This window comes from Lontra canadensis, unplaced genomic scaffold (assembly GCF_010015895.1).
Source record: "Lontra canadensis isolate GAN:19392208 unplaced genomic scaffold, GSC_riverotter_1.0 scaffold54, whole genome shotgun sequence".
NCBI classification, from domain to species: Eukaryota; Metazoa; Chordata; class Mammalia; order Carnivora; family Mustelidae; genus Lontra; species Lontra canadensis.
The window spans coordinates 5,374,382-5,382,266 of record NW_022631048.1 but is presented as its reverse complement, the minus strand read 5'-3'; the positions used below and the strand labels follow the sequence as shown (position 1 = coordinate 5,382,266).

Sequence of the window (7,885 nt, the reverse complement as noted above, 5' to 3'; positions counted from 1 at the left end):
TCTTTTCGGTGTGCCAGTCCCCCTGTGACCTCTCCTCTTCTTATAAGGACATCAGTCATTGGACTGACTTAGGACGCACCCAAATTCAGTATGACCTTGTCTTAACTCATTAAATCTGCAAAGACCTAGTTTCCAAATAAGGTCACATTCTCAGGTTCCAGGTGAACATGAGTTTCAACCCAGCATAGTAAGTCTCAGAGAGGTTTAAGGAATTACCTGAGTTTCCCACCACCAGTAAGGAGGTAGTTGAAATGGGATTTGAACCCATAGAGCAAAGCTGCTGCATCTGTCCCAGCAGCTCAAGGTTTGTCAGCAAGAGAATGGTTTGACCCATTATGTGAAACCCCTAAGAAACATCACCACCATTACCCTCACTTCTTAACCACAGGAACAGAATTCGAGGACAAGTATTGCACTATCAGTGTGAACCCCTGGACAAATGTAAAAAAAAAAAAAAATGTAAGCAAGGTTTGAAGAAAATGAGCTCTCAAAAGCCAAAACACACCATTGTCCTACCCGTTATGAGCTGACAGGACCCATAGGGAAGGAATGGAGGGAAATTTTGCCCTGTAACCTGAGAACATGAACATGGCCTCAGCCAGCCTCCCATCCCACCCTCACTGGGAATACTGAGTGAAATCCCAAACTCTGCCTAAGGCACCTGGGGCAGCCCCCAACCTGAAGTATTCTATGCGGACTATGGTGACCCCTGGTGGTCTGAAAGAGAAGTGCTGGAGGGAGGTTCGAAGGTTCAAACGGAAGGCAGGAGCCTTCATGGGGTATTTACAACTCCAGGAAGAACCCCAGAATTCCAAGGAGAGGGAGCCTGAGGGAAGGCACACAGCTGGAGGGCCTTAGAATTACTGAGCTGGGACCGTGGCTCATGGGTGATGAGTAGGCAGGCCTTGAACAGTGAATAACCCTTCCTTGGCCCAAAGCTTGCATACTACCTCCTGCACATTTTTTAAAACGGCACAAGATGAAGGAATAAAGTCCTGCCTGCTTTCTGTACTCGATGCTCTTGGCCTTCATAAGTGAGGGGTTGGGATGAAGTCCCTTTGCTGACCAAACCCTTTACTCGGTCTCTTGATGGGTGTCAGACCATGCCAAGGGTCCCAGATGGCACATGGCACAAAAACTAACCCTCTGGCTCCCATCTTAGTTGTCTCACCATTTAGCTGCTACCTCAGCCAAGTTGCTAGCCTGTTCTGGGCCTCAGTCCATTCAGTTAAATAAGGAAAATAATAATACTTACCCTGTCAACCTGATAAAATTGTAGCTGGGAACAAATGAGACAGTAACAAAGCATAACGAGCAGCTCCCCTTCCAAAAAAAGAAGAAAGTATAATGGATTAAAAAAAAAAAAATGTTCCAGATAATCCCCAAGCCAGGAAGACAGGCTGGAGCTCAAATCTGGCTCCTCATCCTGTGGCCCAGGGAGATGGCCTTGGCTGGAGCCTAGAATAGGTATCAGGGGCAGGGTCTCTGAGTCCGCTGCCCTGCCTGCGTCCCCGTGTGGTAGCTGTGTGGCCTGGGGAGGCCCATCTAACTCTCCATGCTTCAGGGCTGATTTGAGTCTCAAAGGAGCTCACACAGAGCTTCTAGGCATCCCTAGGTATGTTTCAAAAGTCTCCAGATGATTATCTTTCCCTTAATTCTATATTCTGCTGCCACTTTTCTGTTTCATATAATATATCTTTTCAAGGATGTTTCTCAAGTCCTCTTTCTAGATTCCCCACCTTCTCTCTGGCTGTACCTCATTGTTCTCATACTCCTTCCCCAAATGCTGAATTTTCCTAATTAGTAGGAACACTTTGCAGCTCAACCCCGCACTGTCCAGCAGAGCTCTAGGAGCCCTCTGCAGGAAAACTCACAGAGAAGGCACTCTTTGGGGCTGGGAGCTGGGTTTTGATTAGGATTTAAATTCTCACAGTACTGCAAACAGTAGAGGGCAATGGTTCCTAGTTATCCCAGATTTGGAGACGGGTCATCTCAGTTTGTTAGACTCAGGTTGAAATGGGGAAGGGAACCTGGGATTCTGGGATTCCCACCTGCCACTCCCATGCTTCGGACCCAGGCTGGGGAGGGAACAGAAGGAAAGAATTAGGGGAAGTTGAGAGAGGATATGAAAGTAGAACAAGTTTTTATTTCTCCGTCCATGTGCCTCAAAGAAATCTACCCCTGAGGAGCACTTACAGAACAACCCCAACCCCAGAGCAAGTAGTACCTCCAGGGGAAGCGTAGAACCCTGTGGTGATTGCCTGGCAAGATTTCAGGACACTGCCTGTTCCCTTTGCCCTCCCACACTTCACGCTACCCTCAGCAAAGGAAGTGTCTGGGAAAGGTAATTAATCAGAAGTTGTATGGATTCAATATGTATAACTTTTTGTATATCAACTATAGGCAATGAAGTGTTTTTTTTTTCTAAAAAGGCCCAAAGCATGTGCATATCATCAATTTCAATTGCAGAACTTTATTCTAAGAAAATAAATGAATATGTCAACAGGAATTATTACTAAAATCTAGTAATAAATGATACAATGAATTCAGTAATAAATGATACAGTGAAATACTCTGTAGCCATTAAATCTTAAGGGAGAATATGTACAACATATATGGGCAGGTCAAAAGAAGATCATAAGAATATGTATACTATAATCATAGTTTGCATTATTTAAAGGGGAAGGAATGAGAGAAGGAAAGAAAGGAAGGAAGAAAGGAAAGGAGGGAGAAAATAATTCTATTTTAAAAATGTCAACACTAATTAGTTCTAGTTTTCAGTATTATGAGTAATATTTCGTTTTTATAGTTAACTTATATAATCAGATAAAAATTATGTGTTCACAAAAAAGAACAAGAAAATTAAGCAAATTTATATATAATAATCTCATGTCTCACATGTATTTTATAAAGGAAGAAAATAAAACAAATATTGGATCAAAACTTTCAATTTCATAAGTCAGAGAAAGACAAATATCATATGATTTCATTCAAATGTGGGATTTAAGAAACAAAACAGATGAACATAGGAGAAGGGAAGGAAAATAAGATAGAGAGAGGGAGGAAAATCATAACAGACTCTCAACTATAGAGAACAAACTGAAGGGTGTTTGAGGGGAAGTGGGTGGGGGATGGGCTAAATGGGTGATGGGTATTAAGGAGGCACCTGTTGGGATGAGCACTGGGTGTTGTATGTAAGTGATGAGTCATTAAATTCTACTCCTGAAGAAGAGTAAATGAAACAAGTTGGGATTGGGAGGGAGACAAACCATAAGTGACTCTTAATCTCACAAAACAAACTGAGGGTTGCTGGGCAGAGGGGGGCTGGCGGGGGGGGGTTATGGACATTGGGTAGGGTATGTGCTATGGTGAGTGCTGTGAAGTTTGTAAACGTGGAGATTCACAGACCTGTACCCCTGGGGGAAAAATATATATATATATATGTTTATAAAAAATAAAATTATAAGAATGGTAGTAAGGAAAAAAAAAAAATTCTACTCCTGAAACCAATACTACACTAAATTAACTTGAATTTAATAAAAAAAAAAAAAAAAGATGTAGTCTATCTTCCCTCAAAGAACTCATAATTTACTTGGGGAGACAAGAATTCCACACATTCAGACTAGCAAATAAAATAGTATAGAATTTTAAAAAACTTTAAATTTCAAATATAATCACACAAAAAGAGAAGGTGTTTATGAGAAGTTTTCTGGCCTCCACAATTGTCTGCATTTCTTTTTTGAAATGTTAAGTTATTAGGAATTGAGAGGAGAGTTTATGGTTCATCTATAATGTTGCTCCTTCATGAGTCTGCCATATACATTCAGGATTTGTGCTACGTACAGAAATTCTACTTATCACATTTAAAAATTATCGACAAAGCTACTCACAAAAGCTCTAGTACAAAGACTCTTCTCACCACCCGCAAGTAGCAATCAAGGTGTTGAGGATCTACACAGAGAAGACAAGGGTGACAGCTGTCCAGGAGAACAGAAACGTCAACAGTCAATAGCAGAAGTTCTCCAACTTTGATGTTCAGCTGTCCTTGACAGACATTTGCATCAGGCATTAGCTCTTCTTTCCTCCAACAACTGCTTCCTCTTATTAACCCCAGAAGTGCCAGGAACCCAGGCACCAAGCCCTCTTGAAATCTTTCTGCAATTCCCTATTGAGTCTGCACTGACAACTACATTATGATTTCAAAATCTTACTGGGTAAAAAACCATCCTCCCTATGCTGAGTGTTAAGTTAGCTAACTTGAGTTTACTGTTAATTCAGTGACAAAAATTTTAAAGTGTAAATGTCTGTTTAAATTAGCAAAAGCTAATCAAGTCTTTTCTTATGTCTGTGGAGGAACAGATAGATCCTGGGCAACAGGTGAGGAAGATAAAGCAGGAAAAGAGAATTTACAGAGGATGCAGAAAGCTTCGGAAAGGCAGTACTGAGAATTTTAGAAGTGAACCTCTACTATCTCAATTTTGTCTGGGATTTAAGCCAACTGCAGCTGTGTTCAGGGTGTTTTGTCAAATGAGTTTCTTGCAGCTTAGCGGGGACCCTCTTGGTTTAAACTAAATGACACATTCTGATAATGCATGATGATGAAGCTGTGTGCTTCTTATCCTAGCATACTCAACTTTGTTCTAAAGGAGCATGCAGACCACTCCTTGGTTAATTATCACTAAGCTTTTAAAAGGCCTGAAACTTAATTTTATGGTGCAAACAAATTTCAGTTTTATATCTAAAAGCTGTTATAAAAAGAATCTTCTTATTAAGTTATTATAATAAGGAAATAATAGTGATATCAAGGAACATTTATTTCATATTAGTTGTGCCTTGGCCAAAATATTCAGGGTCTAGATTATATACTTTGATACATAATCTGATATATACTTTGATATGTAATCAAAGTATATATCAAATTTTGGTGGAGTCAAATGAAAACTACAGATGGTATCTGATTCATGGAGTTGCATTTGTAGATTAGAGCTATGAGTGTAAAGTGGTTGAAACACAAATAGAGCAGATGGCTACACCAGACCTTAAAATCTGCCCTTCTAGCAGAGATTTTGATCTGGCATCTGAGAATCATCAGAGGAGATCACTCAAACTGCAAATGACCCCCAGAGATTCTTATATGTACCCCCAGTGCCCAGTCAAGCCCCCTCTTTCAGTCTCCCACTGTTGCTACTGAAGAGAGCACAACACTCGTCAGAGGGATGGAGTGAAAAAATTGTTTAATAACTGCTATCTTGAAACAAGTAAAGAGAGATATTAAGACTTTTCTGTGGTTCATATATTTATTTGCCCAAGTCCATGGAAAGATATGGTTCTGCATGAACCAGAATGCATAAGGAATCAATATGAAACACAGAAGTGCACCAGGAAATAACATCAAATAAGCAAGAGTAGCTGAACTAGGAGGAGCAAGATGGCGGAGGAGTGGGAGACTGAAATATCATCAGGTCCCAGGGTCCAGCTAGATAGTTATCAAATTGCAGCAATTCTAGGAACAGAAAATCGACCACTTTCCAGAAGGTAGGACATGCAGAGAAGTGAATCCAAGGCAACAATTGGGAAGATAGACTGTGCGGGGAGGGACCGGGTCCCAGCAAGTGGCAGAGCAGCAGAGCACAAAATTAGAACTTTTAGAAGTCTGCTCCACTTAGGGACATCACTCCAGAGGCTTAGCAGGGGATGGAGCCCTTGCAGGGACAGTGTGGTCTCAGGACCCATGATGTCACAGAAAGACCAGGGGTGTCTGAGTGCGGCAGAGCTGCCAGGTATCAGAGCGGAGAGGCCGGCGGCAGAGATGGAGCCAACCAGTGGGCTCTCAGGTCAGGGTTACCTTAAGCCATGGTCCGAGGCACAGTCGGACCACTACTGTTTGATCAGGGACCCCACAAGTGGCAGATCCAGGGAAACTCACTTCACTCCTCTGGGAGGAGTGCTGCAGGAGCACAGCAGGAATCTGCTGGGTGTGGAGACTCCAAACGGGGCCATGAACCAGATATAGAAATGCTCAGCCAGAGGCTGGTTGAGCTTTGAGTGCGGCTGGAGACCAGGGAGATGGGAGGGATTGACTGCTTTTTTCTGAGTGTGCACTGAGGAGTCCGGCCCTGAGCACTCACCTCCTCCTGACTGGAGATTGGGAGCCCGTCATCCTCATTCCCCTCCTCCAAAGCGATACGGAAAGCATTCAGGGAACAAAAGCTCCTGGGAGCGAACCCCAGCAGACTACTTAGCCCAGCACCTGGCAAGGGCAGTGCAATTCCACCTCAGGCAAAGACATTTGAGAATCACTGCAACAGGCCCCTCCCCCAAAAGATCAGCAAGAACATCCAACCAAGACTCCGGAGGGCACTGCTTTTTGTGCTGTACATAACAGACCACGTGCTTGGGGCTGCGACCCCGGTTTTCGCCGGAGACTATTGCCCAGAAGAAAAGATGTTTGGTTTTCACAAGCCAAAGATGTACCGAAGTATAGAGGGCTGCTGTATTTGCAGAGCGAAGTCCTCCAGTTCTCGATTCACTGACAGTAAACGCTATGAAAAGGACTTTCAGAGCTGTTTTGGGTTGCATGAGACTCGTTCAGGAGACATCTGTAATGCCTGTGTCCTGCTTGTGAAAAGATGGAAGAAATTGCCAGCAGGATCAAAAAAAAAACTGGAATCATGTGGTAGATGCAAGGGGAGGACCCAGTCTGAAGACTACATTGAAACCAAAGAAAGTGAAAACTCTATCTGGAAACAGGATAAAAAGCAACCAGATCAGTAAACTACAGAAGGAATTTAAACGTCACAATTCTGATGCTCACAGTACCACCTCAAGTGCCTCCCCAGCTCAGTCTCCTTGCTATAGTAACCAGTCAGATGATGGCTCAGATACAGAGATGGCCTCTGGCTCTAACAGAACGCCAGTTTTTTCCTTTTTAGATCTCACATACTGGAAAAGACAGAAAATATGTTGTGGGATTATCTATAAAGGCCGTTTTGGGGAAGTCCTCATTGACACGCACCTATTCAAGCCTTGCTGCAGCAATAAGAAAACAGCTGCTGAGAAGCCGGAGGAGCAGGGGCCAGAGCCTCTGCCCATCTCCACTCAGGAGTGGTGACTGAGGTTTAGGTAGAAGGGGAACAAAAATGATTTAAATTTTGCAAAGAAAACAAAGCAACAAAACCCTCCTATTTTTAACTCGGATACCTGCTATTCTGCCAAAAGACAATTTCTAGAGTAGTTTTGAATGGGTTGTTACTTCTCCAGTTCCACAAACTCTGAAGCCAGTGTCTAGCTTACTAAAAGAAAAAAAAAAGTGTACATAATATTTAAGATGCTGAGTATCTCATAGGAAAGCTGAATGCTGCTGTAAAGTGCTCTTTAAGTCTTTTTTTTTTTTTTCTTAATCTCCTTCTAATGAATGAAACTAGGGGAATTTCAGGGGACAGAGATGGGATTTGTTGTATGATAAACCTATGTAGTTTTAGTCTTTCTATATTGAGAAGCAGTGGTTGGGGCATTTTTTAAGATGGCTGGCTATACTTGTTTCCTTCATGATAATAAATTTGTCATAACTCAGTAACATGGACTTGCCCCTAGAGGTAGTTGTTAATAATTTTGCAATAATAAGGTCTTGCCAAGGTTCTGATGATTCAAACCTGTACTACTGAAGCAGGAAAGACTGAGCTCTCTGGTGCAAATACCTTAAAGGAGTAATTTCTAAATATACAGAGAGGTAACTTGACTGTATATGTTGCATCCTCTGTCACCTCCCTCCATATTGATAGTTGATAAAGATTTTAATCTATACTGAAACTTCTAAAACAGAATCAAAGCTCCTCTGGGGAAATGTCAAGTTTTAGGATGAGCAATCCTAAAGGAATAGTACCAA

The 7,885-nt window shown here is 42.2% G+C and overlaps 1 pseudogene; it reads left to right on the top strand.

Annotated features, from left to right (window-relative positions):
• Window positions 1–6,428: 6,428 nt before the first annotated feature.
• LOC116877919 lies at window positions 6,429–7,394 on the top strand (annotated as a pseudogene).
• The last annotated feature ends 491 nt before the right edge of the window (window positions 7,395–7,885 follow it).